Source organism: Cricetulus griseus (assembly GCF_003668045.3).
Source record: "Cricetulus griseus strain 17A/GY chromosome 1 unlocalized genomic scaffold, alternate assembly CriGri-PICRH-1.0 chr1_1, whole genome shotgun sequence".
Lineage (NCBI taxonomy): Eukaryota > Metazoa > Chordata > Mammalia > Rodentia > Cricetidae > Cricetulus > Cricetulus griseus.
The window spans coordinates 188942148-188962663 of NW_023276807.1; the positions used below are offsets into that span (position 1 = coordinate 188942148).

General features: G+C 38.9%; 1 protein-coding gene across 4 annotated transcripts in view; it reads right to left on the reverse strand.

Moving 5' to 3' along the window:
• Positions 1–20516, reverse strand: part of Sfmbt1 (Scm like with four mbt domains 1) — a 107505-nt gene that overhangs the window by 60876 nt on the left and 26113 nt on the right. For 3 of the 4 annotated variants that reach the window (XM_027389570.2, XM_027389572.2, XM_027389571.1), the window contains exon 2: positions 14206–14371. The exons of the other annotated variant lie outside the window; for it this stretch is intronic. The gene's annotated coding sequence lies outside the window, so the exon portion shown is untranslated. The remainder of the gene's footprint in view (positions 1–14205; positions 14372–20516) is intronic. 4 annotated transcript variants of the gene reach the window in all.

Consider the following 20516-nt stretch of genomic DNA (forward strand, 5'->3'; position numbering starts at 1 on the left):
TAGTTGGTTTGTTTGTTTGTTTTTTAAGATTTATTTGTTTATTATTATGTATTCAGTGTTCTGTCTGCATGTATCCCTGCAGGCCAGAAGAGGACACCAGATCTCATTACAGATGGTTGTGAGCCATCATGTGGTTGCTGAGAATTGAACTCAGGACCTCTAGAAGACCCTGCTAGTGTTCTTAATCACTGAGCCATCTCTCCAGCCCTAGCTAGTTTTTTTTAAAGATTTATTTGTGGGTACGTTTGCATGTACACACATGCACACTTGTGCACTATAGCATATGTGTGGGGTTTCCATGGTGAAGAGGAGGGGAACACAACCAATATAAATGTTAATACAGCCTAGATTAATTTTGAAATGGTAGGAGTATCCAAAATGAGAACACAAAAGCAGCCCCATCTCAGCTAGAGCCACTTAAAAAGCTAAAACAATTTTGAAGTCATATAAAAAAATAACATACCTCTACATAGTCACTTCCTATAGTCACTGTTTTTTTTTTTTTGTTTGTTTGTTTTTTCCTTTCCCCTAGGAGGAACGGTGTTTATTTTGTGTTACAGTTCATCACTCGAGGAAATCAAGGAATTTCAAACAGCTAGTCACATCACACCCACACTAAGAGTAAACTGAATGAATGCATATGTAGTCACCATTTTTTAATATTTAGAACTTTAGAGAACAAAATGGCATTTTGCTATATTTTAATATGTTTTATTTTCAATTAAACCCACAATATTAAAAGAAAGAATAACAACTTGGTGAGGCTGCAAAGAAAACAAATATCCTCATAGAATACTCATAGGAACATAAAATAGTATGGATCAAGCCAGTGTAGTGGCTCAGGCAGGTAGATCTCTGAGTCTAAAACCAGCATGAGTTCCAGGATAGCCAGGGATACACAGAGAAACCCTGTCTCAAAAACAAAACAAAACAAACAAACAAACAAAACCCTACTGTTTAAAAATAGTATGGACCAAAAAAACAAAACAATAGTATGGACCCTCTGGCAAACAGTTTGACAATTCCTCAAAAAAGTTCAGCATAAACTTACCAATTCTACTTCCAAGATTAATTAAAACATACATTCACACAGAAATCAGTACAGAAATATTCATAGCAACATTAGTGATAACCACCAAAAAGTTGTAACAATTCAAATGTTCATCCACTGAGATCAGATAAATAAAATGTGATGATACATATATACATATACATATAAACACACACACATATATCTCCCTTCATCAGAATATTATGTAGTAATAAAAAGAAATGAAATACTGATACACGATAGCTCATAGATGACATTCAAAAATTTTATGCTAAATTTAAGAAGCCTATCACAGGAGATCACATACTATAAAGTATCACTTACACAATATATCCAACACAGAAGACTCTAGACACATAAAGTCGACTACTCATTGCCTTGAGCTAAAGTAGGGAGAGAGGTAGAGAATAACTGCTAATGTATATAAGGTTTCTCTTTGGAATAATAAAATATCCTAAGATTAAACTATGTATGATCACACAATTCTGTAGGTATACAAAAAAAAGAAAAAAGAAAACAAGAAAAAACAAAAACACCTCTGTAGACTGCATATATGTTGCTTTCATTGGTTGATGAATAAAACTGTTTCAGCCAATGGCCAGGCAGAATATACCTAGGTAGGGATTCCAAATAAAGATAGAGAGAAAAGAAAGGCGGGGTCAGGGAGATGCCATGTAGCTACAGGGGAAGCAAAATGCCAGGGCATCACCGGTAAGCTACAACCATGTGGTAATACACAGATTAATAGACATGGGTTAATTTATAAGAGAGAGCTATCCAGTAAGAAGCCTAAACCATTGGCCAAACAATTGTAACTGATACTAAGCCTCAGAGTGGTTATTTCATAAGTGGCTGTGGAGACCCAGTGAGCAGAGAGAAAATTGGCCCAGTGGGACTGAAAACGACAGAAAAAAAAGTCTCCCTCTACATTTCTCCTTATTAAAAAAAAAAAAGAAAGAAAAAAGAAAAAAGAAAAGAAAAAAGAAAAAAGAACTTTTTAAAATAAGAGGAAAATAAAGCTTACAACTGACTGTATGTGGCAAGCAATTTAGTTATCAAAAACAAGAAGGTTAGGGTGATAGTGTGTGCCTATAATCCCAGCACTCAGGAGGCAGAGGCAGGTGTATCTTTGTGAGTTCAAGGCCAGGCTGGTCTACAGAGCAAGTTCCAGGACAGCCAGAATTACATAGTGAGAACTTGTCTCAACCCCCCCCCCAAAAAAAACCTACACACACACACACACACACACACACACACACACACACACACACACACAACACACACACACACACACACACACACACACACACACACACACACACACACACACACACACACACTACAGCTAGGATGAGAAATGTAGCTAAGTGGTACAGCAACTGCCTGGCATGTACGATGTTCGATTTCCAGCACCACAACCATCAAGAACAAAAGTTGCTTTCCATTGCCTTTCTGGTACTTGCGATATAATATAAAAGGCAAGTAATTAAGATACTATCTAACACTTCTGACACAGTCATTTGTAAACTTAAAGGACTAAGTACAAAAAAATATTAGAATTTCAAGCTCACACACCTAAGTACAAAGCAGGCACAGTTGGGTGGTTCTGAACTTGGCAGCCCCATGAAACACACCAACACATTCTGGTATACAATTATAGTCTTAGATCACAGCAGCACAAATTTCACAGACTGCCTCAGGACACCAGGAATTCAATACTGCATCTGTGTATAGAAAGTAGCAATGAACTTTTGCTCTTTGCATCTTTAAGACAAAGTGGGGTCTGGAGAGATGGCTCAGAGGTTAAAAGCACTGGCTGCTCTTCCAGGGGTCCTGAGTTCAATTCCCAGTATTCACATGGTGTTTCAAAACCATCTGTAATGAGAGCTAGTGCCCTCTTCTGGCCTGCAGGGATGCAGACAGAACACTGTATACATAACAAATAAATAAATCTTTTTTATTATTACTATTATTACTTTTTATTTATTATAAAAAGACAAAGTGGAAGTCAATGCATACTTAGAAAACTGAGCTACAAGAAATAAGTGATTCTTTTAAGTTAATTCTGCAGTCATGCGAATGCCAAGAAAATAATCTTTATTTTTCCACCACTTGCTGCAACTGCTTTCATTCTATGTTTCTCAATTCTGTGGATCATGACCCCTTTGGGGTTAAACAACCCTTTCACAGGAGTCATACATCAGATATTTACAAGGCATAACAGTAGCAGAATTAGTTATGAAGTAGCAATGAAAATAATTTTATGGTTGGGGGTTACCACAATATGAGGAACTGTATTCAAGGGTCACAGCTAAGATTGAGAATCATCGCTCTAGACAAAACTAACTACCAAATGGCACCCTGTTCTCCTCCTTGCTCTTAGCATAGCGGCTCCAGTTATCCCTTTTGTACCAAGCTCTACTGGATTAGTTCAAAAGGGCAGCAAAAAGATGCTCTAATGCACCACTAGACTGTTGCTCCACTCCCCCCCAAAAGTTACTTCTCCTTTCCTCTGCTTCATTTTTACAGTAAGATGTTTCAATTCAGCCTTGTCTACATATGCCATTTCCCTACGTCCTCTTCAATTTCAGATTCAGTTTCCTCTACTTCACTGGCATTGTTTTTGTCCAGATCACAAATAGCCTATCACCAAATTCAATGTCTTCCCTCTACCTTATAAACTCTTTTTGCTCTGTTCTACACAGCAATATAAACAGTAAACTTCAAGTCTCTAAAGCATTTATCATCTCTGCTACTATGATTACTCTCCTGGCTTCCTTTCTTCCTCTGTAGCTAATCCTAGACTCCTCTGTTGTCTCTACTAAGATCTAACTCTAAAGGTTAGAATTCTACAGGGTTTGGTATTGAGTTCACTTTTTTTCCTCCATTCATATTTGCTATTCTCTTCTTAGCCAATGTTATGTAAAGTCATGGCTATAAATATTATCAACGATTATTTGGGCTTACTCTCTGAACCCCAGACACCTATATCCATCCAACTAACTCATCTAGAATCTTCATTTAATGTTTTCTGTGCAACCAAAACTGAATTCTATTTCCAAACACAATTCTCTTATTTTCTTGTCTCAATACTATACAGTCAACCAAGCTTTGCTGTCACTCCATCTACCAGTAAATCCTACTGTCTACATTACCATATATTAAAATTGATCACTTCTATTATCGGTGTCATCATACTAGTTCACCTTGACAAATTTGGTTGACTCTTCATCAGAACTTCCAAATCATCTCCTCACTATTGAAGGAAGTCCACTATAAAAGGAATAGTGAGCTGGACTTGAGGCTCACGGCTCTGTAATCCCACCATTGAGGGAGGATGACTGCTTTGAGTGTGAGGTCAGTCTGGGCTACACAGTGATTTCTAGTACAGCCTGGAGCATACAGAGTGACCTGAATTCATAAAAACTAATCAGCCATCTTAGTTATCCTTGTCACCTTAACATTGCCAAGAATCATCTAAGAGAAAAATGCTCAACTGAAGAACTAACTAGATCAGACTGGCCAGCAACAAAAACCACCACTAACCATAGGTGGGGTTGTTTTGCTTATTAATGCAGCAGGGCCTAACCCACAATTCCTAGGCTGGTGGTTCTTGTGTGATATTTTGTTTGTATTCTGACAAAGTTTGCCTGGTGAACTGGCCACTACTTAACCATAGAAGCTGGGCAGCTGTGGTTCATGCCTTTAATCCCAGCACTTGGGAGGTGGAGATGGAAAGCAATAAAGTGGGGTGGAGACAGGATCTCAGTCCTTTTGGACAGAGTAAGGAGACAGGTAGGAAGCAACTGGCAGCTGCTCCCAGTTCTCTGATCTTCCAGGTTTTTCCCCAATATCTGACTCCTGGTTTTTTACTGATTAAGATTAATTAACACTTCAGGTTCTGGGTTGTATAAGAAAGCAAGCTAAGCATGAGCCTGTGATTGAGCCAGCAAGCAACATTCCTCCATGTTCTTGCCTCCAGACCCCTACTTTAAGTTCCTGAGCTGCCTTGACTCAAGGATGGATTGTGACCTGGATGTGTGACCTAATAAACCCTTTTCTCCCCAAGCTGCTTTTGGTCAGAGTGTTTTTATCCGCAACAAAATGAACTGGAACATAAACTGGTATCAGGAGTGGGGTTCTGCTTAAGTGGACTTGATCCTCTGGCTTTTTATGCTCTTCTACTGTTTTGTTGGACAGCTGTGGAAGATTTTAGAACTTTGGGCTGGGAAAGCATTTAAGTATTCAGAGCTTCATGAGCTACTGTTACGGGAGTTTGGAAGATCTGAGAGAAATGTAAACAATGGACGACTGGCTTATGAGGTTTCAAAAGAAAACACAGACCCTATCAGGGCTGTCTGTGTGATGTTTTTGGATTAAGAATCTATGGTTGCCAGGCAGCTGAGATTGAAGAATCAGCTGTGATTACAAAATATGAGCACCAGTTCAGTAAAAACCTGTGCTACACTGAGAAAACAAGATGCTGGTAAACTGAGATTGGAGAAAAAAACAAAAACCACCTGCCTTTGTTTTTCTATTGAGACAAGGTCTCACTGTTAGCCCTATCTGTCATGAAACTCACTAATTAGACTAGACTGGCTGGGTTTGATAAGAGATCAACACTAGTGAGGCGAAATCTCCTGGGAAGATTTTCCTCATCATGCAGAAACTGTATATGCATGGGGTGGGGGAAGGGAGTGTACGGCTACTTTCAAAATGGCAGCAGAATTTGTGTAAAAGTCCCCATGAGGCACTATGTTGCAGGGTTAGAGTCCTTGCAGAGAACAGAAGAGGCCACTTGTAAAGGTGCAGCTTCAGTTACAATGGGAACTTCAGGATATAGGGGATGTCCACCAAGGACAATAAAAGGTCAAGAATGAAGTCAGCCTCAGCCTACAAGGCAAAGAGTGTGTACTTCAGATGGTAGAGCTGGAGAGGTAGGCTGCTGGACACTGAGCTACAGCATCTTGAGTTGTACTGCTATTTGTTGGATTTTCTTTGATCTGATTGTTTCTACAGGATAATTCTTCCCATCAGGCAAGTGCATAACCTAACTCTTATGCCCCACAATTTAGATTTAGGATTTTTAAAAGGAGCTTGGACTTTTAGAGTGCTGAAAAATTTCAAGACTATGGTACTTTAAAAAGTTGGGACTATGTCTTATGTTATAATATTAACATGAGCTCTAAGGAACAAGAAATTGAAATGTTACAGATTAAAGCAACACAGTTTGTTCATCAGGTTGACAAGCAGTAAAGTATCCTCATTAGTTTTAATTGTCAACATGACACAGCCTGGAGTCATCTGAAAAGAAAGCCTTGAGTTGACAATTTCTTTAGATCAAATTAGCCAGTAGGCATGTCTATAGGGTGTTATTTTACTAACTGAGGCAGAGGAGAGCCCTGACTACTCTGGGCAACACCATCCCTAGGCAGGTGGTCATAGTCTGTTTAAGAAAGCATGAGCCCGAGTGAGTCACCAAGCATCATTCTTCCATGTTTTGTAGCATGAGTTCTAATTGTTCTTAATAAAAAAAAACTTGGGAGTCAGATATAAAGGGGTGAAAGCTGAAAGATAAGAGAAGCAGAGCACCCAGCCACTAGCTCTTACCTGTATGAAATCCTCAGACTGAAAAGAGACTGAGTTCCTGTCTCCTCCCACCTATATTCCTTTCTGCCTAGTCATCTCTCTTCCTGTTTTTCTGTACAGACCTCCAAAGCTAGAGTTAGCTAGTTAGCTAGTAGCTAACTCTGCCTTCTGATCTTCAGGCAAGCTTTACTTGTATAAACAAGTATAAACAAGGAATCACATTTTCTAGCTCTAGATCCCTGCCTTGAGTTTCTGCCCTGACTTTCCTCAATGACAGACTGTGATATGGAAACATAAGTCAAATAAATCCTTTCCTCACCACATTGCTTTTGGTCAAACTACTTTATCACAGCAACAGAATGAACTAGGACAGTCAATCAATAAATAAATCAATGACATAGCAAATCATGTCAGAATCTTAAGTGTTAAATAATTACCTAAGTAGTGAAATCAAAACTCCTTATCAGATCTACTGTCCCTGCAAGATCTGATTCCTGTTTGCCACTCTATCATCTCCCCATTCAAACTCCCTTTTTCTTTCTGTGATGGTTAACCTTGGTCTCAATTATATCTAAAGTCAACTATAAATGACAAATCTGTGGACAGGACTACAACAGTTTCCCCAGAAGGGTTAACCAAAGGGGGAAGACACTCTCTCCAAGTGGACAGCAACTTCTTGCCACAGCCCAACACAAAGACATGGAGGCTCACCATTTAGTCCCAGTATTCAGAAGGCAGAAAAAAAAAAAAATCTGAGTTTGAGACCAGTCTGGTCTACAAAGTGAGTCTCAAAAAACAAAAAAACAAACAAACAAACAAACAAAAAAAACAGTTTCAAGGGAAGAACAGGGATGCTTTTACCTGCCTGCCTGCCTGCCCTGCTATTATGTGCATCTACCTTGTTACTACAACTGCTGCTGCCATCCTTCTCTGACACCAGATCCCAGATTCTTCACACTTCCAACAGGAACTGAAGACTACCAGCTCTCCAGGAATCTTCCAGGTCTTCAGTACAAGACCGGGACTGTTGAGGCATCTAACCTCATTGAACAGCTACTAAGTACTTGGCCTGTCTAGGCATACAGATGCCATCTTTAGTTAAGCTACTCAGCCTGTATCCTGTAATAAACTCTTGGAATATGGTCCAAAAAAAAAAAATGGAGCAATGTGAGGAGAATGCTAAGTGCTTATGAGAAAACTTCAAGAAAACAAGATAAGGTCTTATGTTCTCAGTTTCTTCAAAAACACAGAATTGTTTTTGGAATGTGTTTTTGGGCTCCTCCCAGGTGTAGTGATAGGAGTAACTTTATTTCAGCTGTTGTTATTCATATGCCTCTGTGGAAAAACATGTTTTTGCCCTGTGTGGCTTGTCCTTGTGGTTGTACACACTGATTGATGCTATAAATAAAGTTAGCTATTGCATGAGACTTTTAGCCTGTCTCATTTTTAAGTCTGGCTCTCCCAGGTTCACTCCACAACTAGAGCAGTACATGAATTATAAGACACACTCATTCCACTGTTTCCGTTTCTGTAGAGAACCCTGAGTAGTAGAATATCCAATTCACCAAACTCCAACTTTTGCAAGTACTAGTTCCTCACCCTGAGAACTCTTCACAGAATTTCTTCTTGCTCTTCACATCTCAGTCTAAAAGTCACAGTACATTAAAGTTTCTTGTACTGTATTAAGTACAAACATGCCCATTCTATTTCTACCATATCACTTAAATTTTCTATCTAGCAGTTATCACAGTAACCAGATCTCAGTTATTTCCTTGTGTTTGCTATTTTTCTACTTCCTGCAATATAGAATTTTGTTTCTTTGGGGTAATATACAGCAACAATGGGTATTTGTAGAATGAATGACAGACATAAAGAATGAATCAAAGATGGAGGAGGAGGAGCAAGGAAAAGTGAACACACTTCCAACCAATACACCTCAGTTTTGTATAATAATTCCTAAAGGAGTCTTCATAAGACACCAAGCCTTCTTGATTACTCTGAGTCATAGACTTCTATCTTAGCACCTTCCTACAAGAGTCTCCAGTAGCCACTTCAACAACAGAGCAACTTCAATGAAGAAATAAGGTCATTTGAAAGGGAGGAAAAAAAAAAAAACTTTATCTTCAGGTCATTCCTCCTAGTATTTTGAAGAGCCATAGTTGAGAGTGGCACTTCAAATTGAGGAATGGATTTATAGACTACTACATACACTCATCACAACAGAAGTTAGCAGTCTAAAAGAAAGCCTTCCTCCAGTCTATATACTCTACTCCAGACCCTTTCCACAATATAAATTAATATGTTTTGGCTGTCGGAGATTAAAAGGTGAAAAATTAAGCCCTCATTTACTAGGTGAGACAAAGAACAAAGGAATCAAAAATGATATAACAGGTTTAGCAAGTGAGCTGGTGTGGCTGGTTGTTGTTCTTCTTTTAAAGCATTTACTGCATATGACATGGAGTTAGATCCCTTCAACCCTAGAAAAGCGGAGACTTAACTCCCAAATGTCCTTGACCTCTATTATGAACATACCCTTGCTTATACAAATACAAGTCATACAGGTCATAATGCACAATAGCAACAATCTTTAAAAATACTATTGCAAATGTTTGGGGGTTTTGTTTGTTTTGGTTTGATCTGGCTACTGTAGTTTTTGCTATGGAAATAATCTGACCTATGGTAAACAAAGTAATGCAAGTTTGTTTTTATTTTATTTGGCTTAAGTAATTTTTAAATTCCTATTATAAAAATCAGAGGATTGCTACTAGATACAGGTTTTTTGTTTTGTTTTGTTGTTTTGTTGTTTTGTTTTTCAGGACAAGGTTTCTCTGTGTAGCCCTGGCTATCCTGGAACTGTCTTGACTAGCCAGTTAACCTATTATATCCTTATAAATAAATCTATGAAGATAGAAAAGTGGATCCGGACAAGAACAAGTTGCACAAGGACAGAAATTAAAACGCACCCATCTGAAGGATGATTTAAGCTGGAACTTGGCAATAAATTATTCAGCTTTTCAATATGATAAATTTACTCTCTCAAGATACTATTTTATTCTATTGAGATGGGGTTTTGCTTTGTATACCAGACTGGCCTCCACTTGCAATCCTTCTGCTCAGCCTCCAGAATTCTGGTATTACAGACATGCACCACCATGCTCAGTTTAAAGATACTTTTTAAACATTAAAATCCCTTAGATTTTTGGCTTCTAAGAAAAGAAGAAAGAATATAAATTTCAGGAAAGTAAGTTAAGGCAGAACTCTAAATCTATAAATGTGATCACCAGCATAGGCTACCTCTCTGCCCCACCCCCTCTCCTATTTTTGTTCTAAGATAGGGGTCTCATTATATTGCCCAGGTTGGGCTCTAACTTATAAGCTCAAACAATTTTTTAAGGTGAAGCTAGAATAAAGAAGTTTCTTGATCTATCAATAACAAACCTCATATAACTTAAGAAATAGATTCTGTGGGCCATTCTTAACTGATCTAGAGAAAAAGGAAAGGGCAAAGGGCACAGAAGCACAAATCATTCAACTATTTTCTGCCTCTATTTACAGAAGAAAAATATTGTAATCCACAGTGGATTAGCAAAGTAAAATAAAGACCATGAAATATTCAGTCTTAAAAAGGAAAGAAATTTTAACACATCAAAGTGTGTTAAAGTTATAGCATGGATAAACTTTGAAGACCTTATGTTAAATGAATTAAGTCAGTCACAGATAAAGAACCTATGACTTGGCAAATACTTATATGCATTATGTAGAGTAGTCAGTTTCAGACAGACAGAAGACAGAAGTGACTTACCTGTAACTAGAAGGGCAGAATGAGTTTAATATTTAATGGGTATGTATGGCTTTTCAGTTTTACAAAAGAGTTATAGCAATGGATGATTACAAAACAATATGTATATATTTAATTTCACTAAACTGTACTTTTAAAGAGATCAGGATAGATTTTATTTCATAATAAAAGAGCTAAAACAAAGGTTGTCATATCTAATTTTTTAAAAACTAGTTAATAAAAATTCATGTCATAAATCATAATGAGCACCAGACAGAAGTGTGGCTGGCAATCAAATACGTTTAGATTTTGGTGTCCTTAGTCATAAAATGAAAAGAGAAAAAGACAAGAGAACTCAATCCTGGCAATTAGTCCTGCAGTAGTGAAGAGCTAGTAATGACAGGGGGTGTGGGAGACATTAAATAAAAACTACCACACAACCCTGTAGCATCCTAGACTTGTGACAGAAAGGCCCCTACCTATGCTCTAAAGAGAGGTTGGTTTGGTACCTGAGGTAACATGTAATCTGGGATATCACTGGACCTAAACACAGATTTACTGAACTAAGGACATAAGCACTTAATCACACTGCAATCATAACCACAGCAAAAAACGTGTTTTCGGCTAAACGCCATTCTAGAGGGTTAGCTCAGCTTTGTGATCAAAACATAGAACACATAGAAGTGACTGACTAGACTAAGACTATTTCTTGGCTTTCTTATGTTTCAGGCACCATCTAAGATATTACCCTATGCTAGTATTTGGTCAACAGTCCACACTCAGCTTAATCTATCCTTTATCTAAGCTTTTTCTACATATGAATATTTTCTACCATGATACTGTCTTAGTTAGGGTTTTATTGCTGTTATGAGACACCATGACTATAGCAACTCTTATAAAGGAAACCATTTAATTGGGGCTGTCTTACAGTTCAGAGGTTTAGTCCATTATTGTCATGGCAGGAAGCATGGTGGCATGCAGGCAGACATGATGCTGGGGAGAGGTAGCTGAGAGTTCTACATTTGGATCCACAGGCAGTAAGAAGAGAAAGTGAGTCAGTAGGCCTGGCTTGAGCTCAGTGACACACTTCCTCCAACAAGGCCAAACCTCCAATAATGCCAATCCCTATGAGTCTATGGGGGCCATTTTCATTTAGACCACCACAGCTTCATAATGTATGTTGGTATGCAGCCTCACACCCACCCCTCAGACTCTCTTTCCTGAAGCATCAGGCCTCAAATCTACATTTCTAACCCATCGGCAGCGCTCCCATCAGTTTCCAGGTGTAACACTAGCAAAAGCACAGGTTCCTATTTGTCAAGGTTCTGAAGCACTGGTGGAGACAGGTTTTGTGGGCACTGGTTTATAGACATTTTTTCCTTGTTGCTCCTTCAACACTTCATTTTCTGACAAATTCCTAGAATTACATATTCCCTTTAGATCAAAGCATCTGAAGTTGTTTTCTGGCTATATGGCAACTTATACTTGTGGAGATTAATTTTTGTCAACTTGACACAAACTTAGACACACCTGGGAAAAGAAAATCTCATTAGAGAATTATCTTCATCAGACTAGCCTGTGTCTATAAGGCACTTTCCTAATTGCCAATTGGCAATGCTATCCCCAAGCAGATGTGTAAGAAAGATAGCTCAATGGCCAGAAAAGGCAAACCAATAAGCTATGTTCCTCCAAAGTTTTTGATTTCAAGGTCCTGCCTTACAGTCAGACTTTCCTTTGGGCTGCCAGCTCACTCCTAAATAATGACATGGAGACTTCTTATTAATTATGAAAGCTTGTTTGTTCCTAACTAGCTCTTATTATAACTTGAATTAACCCATTTCTATTAATCTATGCCCTGCAACATGGCTTATGGCTGTGACCTTCCTCCTGCATGTCCTGCTTCTTCAGAGTCTCACTGATGTCCCTAGTGTAGGATCTCCTCTTCCTCTCTCTGCCCAGAGGTCCTGCCGATCTCTCCTGCATAGCTGTTTACCATTTATCTTTTTCTTACACCAATCACAGCAATACATCTTCAGAGTATACAAATATCCCACATTTCCCCCTTTTGTCTAAATAAAAAGGGAAGGTTTCAACTCTAACACAATAAAACTATACAGTAAGAACAATTATAAAGTAAGAAATACATTCACAATGTCCAGTCCATTAGTATTGGCAAATTCAAAGAAAATACTCCATTATCTATCCTATCTTGCTGAGTCCAAAGTTTTGTAACCTGAACCATTTTATACCAAAAGTTGTATTACCATCCTAAAAATATCTTTTTATACCTAAAAGCATCTTCTTATATAAACAACTTAAGCTTTTATGTTCTTCAACCTTATAAACTTTACATCTCTTATGTAAGGTTTCTCTTCTGAATTTGGTACCAAGAAAAAAAATATAACTGTAACTACCTAGTCTTTAACCCCATCAAAGACCCAAGAAAGATATAATATTACCTGAGTAAATAGAATAATAAAAAGTGTAGAGCAAACGACTTCCAAAATTATAGAAATGACAGAGACAGCTGACTAACTAGACAGTCAACTCAAGAATCCTCTGTAATGTTGTGGCATCCATCTTTGGCCTACAGACCTAGAATATCTGCCAGACTTTTCTGTGAAGCAGGAATTTTTGAAGGACTGTCCTACCTTGTCTTGGCAAAGTTTAGCAGTCACCTTGTTTTGTGTCCTGCTTGTCCAATTTTGACTACATACTGTCAGCAGCTGAGGCAAGGGCAGTTTCTTGCCCAGTAGCTAATTTTGCCACAATGAAAGCAAACTCCATCTGGAGGTTCTTTTGTGCTCATCATCCTTTTTGTTTGCTTGTTTTTTTGTTTTTCAAGACAGGGTTTCTCTGTGTAGCTCTGTGTAGTCTCCTAGCACTGGCTCTGGAGACCAAGCTGGCCTCGAACTCACAGAGATCCGCCTGTCTCTGCCTCCCTAGTGCTTGGATTAAAGGCGAGTGCCACAAACGCCCAGCCCATCATCCTTTTTTAAAGTAAATTGGTACTGCCAGGAGTAGATGTGTATCACTGTCATGAAAAACTTTAGATTACTAAAACATCTTGGATGTCATATTCTATAGGTCTATGAAGTATTTGAAGACCATCTATCTATCTAAAATATATCTGTTTGGCCTAATATACCTAACATGGCCACAAATTTGATTGTTAGATAACTAATTACTAACCTGTATATCTTAATTATACTAAATAGTTTGTAATAGTAACTTTCAAGGGCTAGAAATTTATATTACATTGTTAAATAAACCGCATAGGTACAATACCTTAAACAAAAGTAGAAGCATATATATATATATATATAATATATATATATATATATATTATATAAATATGTAAGAAAAAACCTTAAATTTATATCAATATACAAAAGTATCTTAAACAAGAATAGAAACACATATAGAAGAAACAGAAGAGAGAGAGAGAGAGAGAGAGAGAGAGAGAGAGAGAGAGAGAGAGAGTCTAGCAAGGGAAAATAATACACAAGATAAATAAGTGAATGAAATATTGGAAAAAGGTGAAATTTTAGTTGTACTAAGATGATTTCTGGGAAAAGACCCAAGGCAGCAAGAGATCAATCACATTCACCACTACAGGAAGAACATTCCAACAGAAGGTAAAACTTGTGCAAAGGCCCTAAGGAAGGAGTCCCCTAAGCAGGCTAGATATAGCAGACATCCTCTGTGGTGACAATACTTAAAAGGGAAACTACAAAGTGAGGAGGGAGGCAGATTCTAAATAGAGGAGCAACATGATATAACTCACCTATCACTGGAGTCCAGCAGTATCAGCAATAGACGGTACTGGACAAGAGCAGAAGACAATAACCAGCCAAATAAGCTTGAATGACAACTGAAACCAAAGTGGTAACAGTAAGGATGCTGTGAAAATTCTGATCCTTAAAAATCCAAGAGCTGGTCCCAGAATCTTCCTGGAATTCAAACACAAGAAATTTCTATATAAGGCTAAAGATGGCTGATTAGGTAAGGATATTTGCTACCAAACCTAGTAACCTGAGTCAATCCTGGGACTCACATGGAAGGACAAAGCCAACTCCCAAAAGTTATCCTCTGACTTCCACATGGGTACCATGGCTCAGATATATACACATGCAAAAACATACACAATAAATAAGGGGCTAGAGAGATGGCTCAGTGGTTAAAAGCATTTATTGCTCTTGCAAGGATCCAAATTTGGTTCCAATACACATGCTCCGAATCCCAGTACTGCTAGAGGCAGAGACAGAGGCAGAGGCAGGCAGATCTCTATAGTTTAAGCCAGCTTGTTCTACACAGCAAGTTCCAGGCCAGCGGGGGCTTAAAAAAAAAAAAAAAGGCATAGCTTGCCACTCTGCTGCTGTGATAAAACACTAACCAAAACCAACTTGAGAAAGAAAGAGTTTATTTCAGTTTACAACATTCAGGTCACACATTCATCACTGAGGAATCCATGCAAGAAACCTCGAGGTGGGAAGTAAGGCAAAGGACATGTAAGAATGTTTCATACTGTCTTGTTCTCTATGCCTTGCTCAACTTAATTTTTAATTTTACATTTATTTATTAGTAAAGGGAACACATGCCATGGCATGCATTGAAAGGTCAGGACATCTGTGACAATCAGTTTTCCTCTATCATCTGGGTCCTGGAAATAGAACTCAGATCATCATATTTAGTGACAAGCATCTTTACCTGCTAAACCATCTCCCTATGCCTCAGCTAGAATTTTTTTATGCAACCAGTACTACCTGCCCAGGGATAGCACCAAGGACATACAGCTAGACATTCTCACATGAATAATTAATCAAAATAAACTTCCTTCTGACCTACCTACCTACAGGCCAGTGTTACAAATGTTCTCAGCTGAGTTTCTTTCTTCCAGATGACCCAAGCTTATGTCAAGTTGACAAAAAAATTAACCAGCACAGAAAATAGTTATTTCCCCCTGAGCTGGTGAGATGGCTTAGCCTGTAAAGACACTAACCTGAGTTTGAACCCCAAGACCTACATATTGTATAAAGAGAGAACTGACACTCAAGGGCTGTTTTCTAACTGCCCACAGGTGTGCCACAGCATCCATGCACTCACCTACACACACACACACGCTTGGTGGTGTAAGCCTATAATCCCAGCAGAGAGGCAGAGGCAGAGGTCTACAAAGCAAGTTTCAGAATGGCCAGGGCTGCTGCACAGAGAAACCCTGTCTCAAAAAAATCAAAATAAATAAATGTAATTTTAAAGTTACATTAAAACCATTATTTTGTTTTTGTTTTTGTTTGTTTGTTTGTTTTGGGGGGGTTGTCTTGGAACTAGCTCTTGTAGACAAGGCTGGTCTCAAACTCACAGAAACCTGCACGCCTCTGCCTCCCAAGTACTGGGATTAAAGGTATGCATCACCACCGCCTGGCCACAAAGCATTAAGTTTTTAATTAATGAAAGAAAAATTTAATTTCTAGCAAAATATTAATACTATAAACTCTACCTGAAAAACCAAATTGCCAAGATAATGTTTACATTTGAAATAAATACTTTGAAAGTATAATAAACAGCAAAATAGTATACTGTTAATAAAGGGCACTTCATCTCTTCTAAAACTTGCTGCCCTGCCACTATTCTCCAGCAACAGACAGGAATTAAATTTTTGGCCCTTTTCCTCCCATTTTACTCCAATCAACTTCATTTTTAAAATTATTAAAAATATTGTATTGTGCCAGAAAAGGAAAATGCTTAAAAACACACAGAACATTAATCAAAACAGTAAATGATTAATATATAAGCACTCCATATAGCTCTCCCTCAACAATGAGAGAGAAATAGGGGAGTTTTACAGATAACAAAATTTAAAAGCTGGAGCCTACTTATCATACAGTGTAATTCTTACAGTGCTGTTATGTTCACAGCCCCATGTTAACAGTTTACCCACTGATATTAGGTAACTAGCTCACTCCACTCCCAGGCAGTGGAGTGGACCCACCCACAGCTCTAGGTCTAACTGCCAAGGGATGGCTCTGGCTGCTGCTACTCTCAAAGAGGAAGAACTGGTAGGGACCTCATAAAAATTAACAATTACATTAAAGAGGATGCAGCACAAAAACTCAAAGCTTAGTAAGTTATTTTAAAAAAAATGTCAAATTACTTTCTTACTAAAAATTACTTTCTCCATTAGAACCTGAAATATTTTGCCTGGTACAGTTGTGCATATTATAATCCTCGAACTTGGGAGGTGCAGGTAGGAAGAGTAGGAGTTCCAAAGTCATCCCTGAGTCATCCCTGCCTAAAAGTCCAGTCTTGTCTCAAACAATATAAAAAGTCTCCAAATATTTAAGCCTATTAGTAATTTCTACACTAACAATACAGTATCTGAGAATCCACAGATCAATTAACTGTCTAGACAACACTCTACAAAGATGGTAGGTAGCCCATGCATGCTCTGTCAACATTGTCCAGAGTAGATGCTATTCCTTTCTGATAGCACTTCAAGCATAAGCTCTTTTGTGTCACATCCTATGCTGGTACTGTAAACTTCTCAAGGGAATAGAACTTACTCAACTGTGCATTTTTAAAACCTCATAGACCAGGGCTTCACATCGAAGCTACTTAGCTACTTGTCACATGAATTTCTGCATTAGATCAAGGTGCTTAATTAACTCTCTAATGTCTAGTCCTAGTGAGCCCAACGCAGCTGGTAGAAGTGCAGGAGTTATTAAGTGCTGCCTGTAAATTCCTTAGGCAGCATCCAGAAGCATTTGATTGGTTCTCAGTCCTCTTGAAATACTATCAAGTTAAAAGATGCCTCCAAAGTACTGGGATCCCCCCCCCCCCCACACACACACACACACTTCTTGTGTAAGCATTGTATAGTACAACTTGTCAGGTTGCCCTGTTATTTATAAAGTCTTTCACAGTACAAAGAACTAAACTAACCCTAAGCAATTGCTGGTGGTGGTTAATCTCAATTGCCAATTTGATAAATCCTCCATCAACTGAAAAAACAAGTTTCTGAGCATACCCGTGAGGGATTATCTTGATTAAGTTAATTGAGGTGGGAAAACCTACCCACTGAGGGTAACAACATTCCCTCAGGTCGAACTGTATAAAAGAAGGGAGCTGAGCAATAGCATTCATCAGGCTTTGCTTCCTAGCAGTGGATACAATGAGACCAGTTCCTTCAACCTCCCACTGCCATGACCTTCCCACCAAGACTAATCATACCAAAACAAACCACTTTCTCCCTTAAGCTGCTTTTATCAGGATATTTGGTGACATCAGGAAAAGTAACAAGTACATTGTTGAGAGAGATCCACATTTCTTTTGCTCAGAACACTTCTAGAAACTCCATAAAACTCAAGTTTTAACTATAGTTAAGACTTTGTCACAAATCCAACTCTCTAACATCCCTTTGTCTACCTTTATGAGTTTAAAACAAACAAACTTGCTAGAACACAAAATAAATGTCAGAAAGACAACCATGGAAGAATGAGAGAACACGTAGAATGAGAAGGACTCTCACAGGGAAAACCACCAATGCTGCCAGAATTACCTATCCATAATAGCTACGGGCTAGAAATGTACACCATGGGGAAAAAAATAGAAATGCTCTAGCAAGGATTGCTAAATATTGCTATAGTTTGGGTCTTTTAAAAATATTTATTACTTTTAATTATGTGTAGGTGTGTCTGCATGTGGACATGTGAATTTGAATGCAGGTCCCACAGAGGTTAAGAGGGGTTGGATCCCCTGAAGTTACAGACACTTGTGAGCCACCTGATGTGGGTGCTGGGAAGCAAAACTGGGTACTCTGAAAGAGCAGCAAATGCTCTTAACTACTGAGCCATCTCTCCAAGACCTGAAGTCCACCCCCACAAAGGCCATGGAGTTGGAAGATTTGGCCCGTGGCCTTTGGCATTTCTGAGAAGTAATGAAACATTTAAGAGATGGAGCCTAATCTAATGAAGTTAGGTCATAGAGGTGGGCTCTCAACAATGACTGTGGGACCTAAGTCTCTGTCTTTGCTTCCTAGCTACTATGATGTAAACAGCTTGTTCTGTCATAGCTTCCTACATCTAGGTATTGTCATAGCTTGTCCCTAAATCACAAAGTCAGGTGGTCACAGACCAAAACCACATGCCAAAATAAAGTTCTTCTCTTTATAAGTTGATTATGTCAGGTATTTCTTAGTGGCAGAAAGCTAACAAACACAGGATTTTGAGATTGGGTCTCATGTATTTGAAGTTGGCCTGAAACTCAGTAAGTAGCCAAAATTGACTTTGGACTTTGGGTCCTCCTTGCCTTGGTCTCCCAAGTTCTGGTATTATAGGTGTATGCCACCATGCTCCATTTATGTAGTTCCAGAGATCCTAAATTCAAATTCCCAGCAGCCACATGGTAGCTCACAACCATCTGTAATGAGATCTGGTGACCTCTGCTGGTTTGCACTGTATATAAAATAAACCTTTAAAAAGAAGAAGAAAAAGAAAACAAATCAGAATTTTAAAAAGACAAAAAAGAAATTTGGGCATGCACACACACACACCCCACCCCTCAAAACCCATAACACACAAAATCGGAAGCCTTGATATACAAGCAACAGATCATTAAGACAAAATGCCTAAGCAAAGCCGTATGTGAGAAAGTCTACCAATAGTATTGAGTTCATTTTGTTTGGGCCATCTACTGCTGGGCATGGGGCCTACCTTTAGTGTGCTTAATATACCCAATGAGACGCCACTGGAGAAAACAAATTTTTTCCTTTCCAAGTGGATGTCAACTGGAGATAGCTTCTTGATTCGTGATGGGAACCCATGTCCACTTCTCCCTCCAGCACTGGGATCCATCTGACTTTGAACCTGTACAGGCCCTGTATATGCACCCAGTCTCTGTAAATTCGTATGTATTGACAGTCTTCTTATGTCTGAAAGACACTATTTCCTTGGAGTCATCCATCCTCTGGCTCTTACAGCTTTCCACCTCCTCTTTCACATAGCTCCCTTAAACCTGAGAGGAGGGGTTTGATCAAAGACATCCCATTTAGGCCTGGGAGTTTCAAAATTTCTAGATTTCTGAACACTGTCTAATTTCGGGACTCTGTGTTAGTTCCTATATACTGCAAGAGGAAGCTTCTCTGAAGACGGCTGAGAGAGGCACTAATCGATGGGTATAGCAGACTGCCATTAGGAGTCATTTTATTGCTATGTCCCTTTAGCAGAACAGCAGTATTTTGTTTTCCCCTAGGCCCCATGACCTATCCAGTTTCAGGTTCTTGACCACCCAAAGCAGTGTCAGAGATGCGTTCTATCTTGAAAAGTGGGCCTTAAATCCAAGCAGAGTAGTTGGTTACTCCCAACTATGTTTGCACCACTACTGCACAATCATATCATGTAGGCAAGTCACTGTTATAGAACACAAGGTTTGTAGCTGGGCTGTAGTTACCTTTCTCCTCGGGTATCATGAAGAATACCTCCCAGTACTGTGAATAAGCAGTCATTAAGGGTGAAGGCTCTACTTACCAGCTCAACTTCTCTGTGTTCAATGAGATATGTGTTACCTTCAGCAATAGTGCTTTACCAACAATTTGTGGAGGGCAACTGTCTTAGGGTTTCTAGTGCCACAACGAAACACCATGACTAAAAATCAAGTTGGGGAGAAAAGGCTTTATTTGGCTTACAGTTCCAGATCATAGTTCATCACTGGAGGAAGTCAGAATAGGAACTCAAAGCAGAGCAGGAGCTGATGTAGAGGCCATGGAGAGGAGCTGCCTACTGTCTTGCTTCCCTGACTTGCTCAGCCTACCACCTTCTTAGAGAACCCAGAACGAACATCCCAGGGATGGGACCACCCACCATGGGCTGTACCACCCCCTCCACCCCCACTGATCACTGAGAAAATGCCTTACAGCTGGATCTCATGGAGGCATCTCCTCAACCGAGGCTCCTTCCTCTCTAATGACTCTAGCTTGTGTCAAGTTGACACACAAACCAGCCAGTACAGCAAGCCAGTACAGTAAAGCCTTGGCAATAACCTGAGATGATTAAGGCTTTCCATAGGGTTCCTTTGGCCAATAACTCAACTAGATGTAATCCA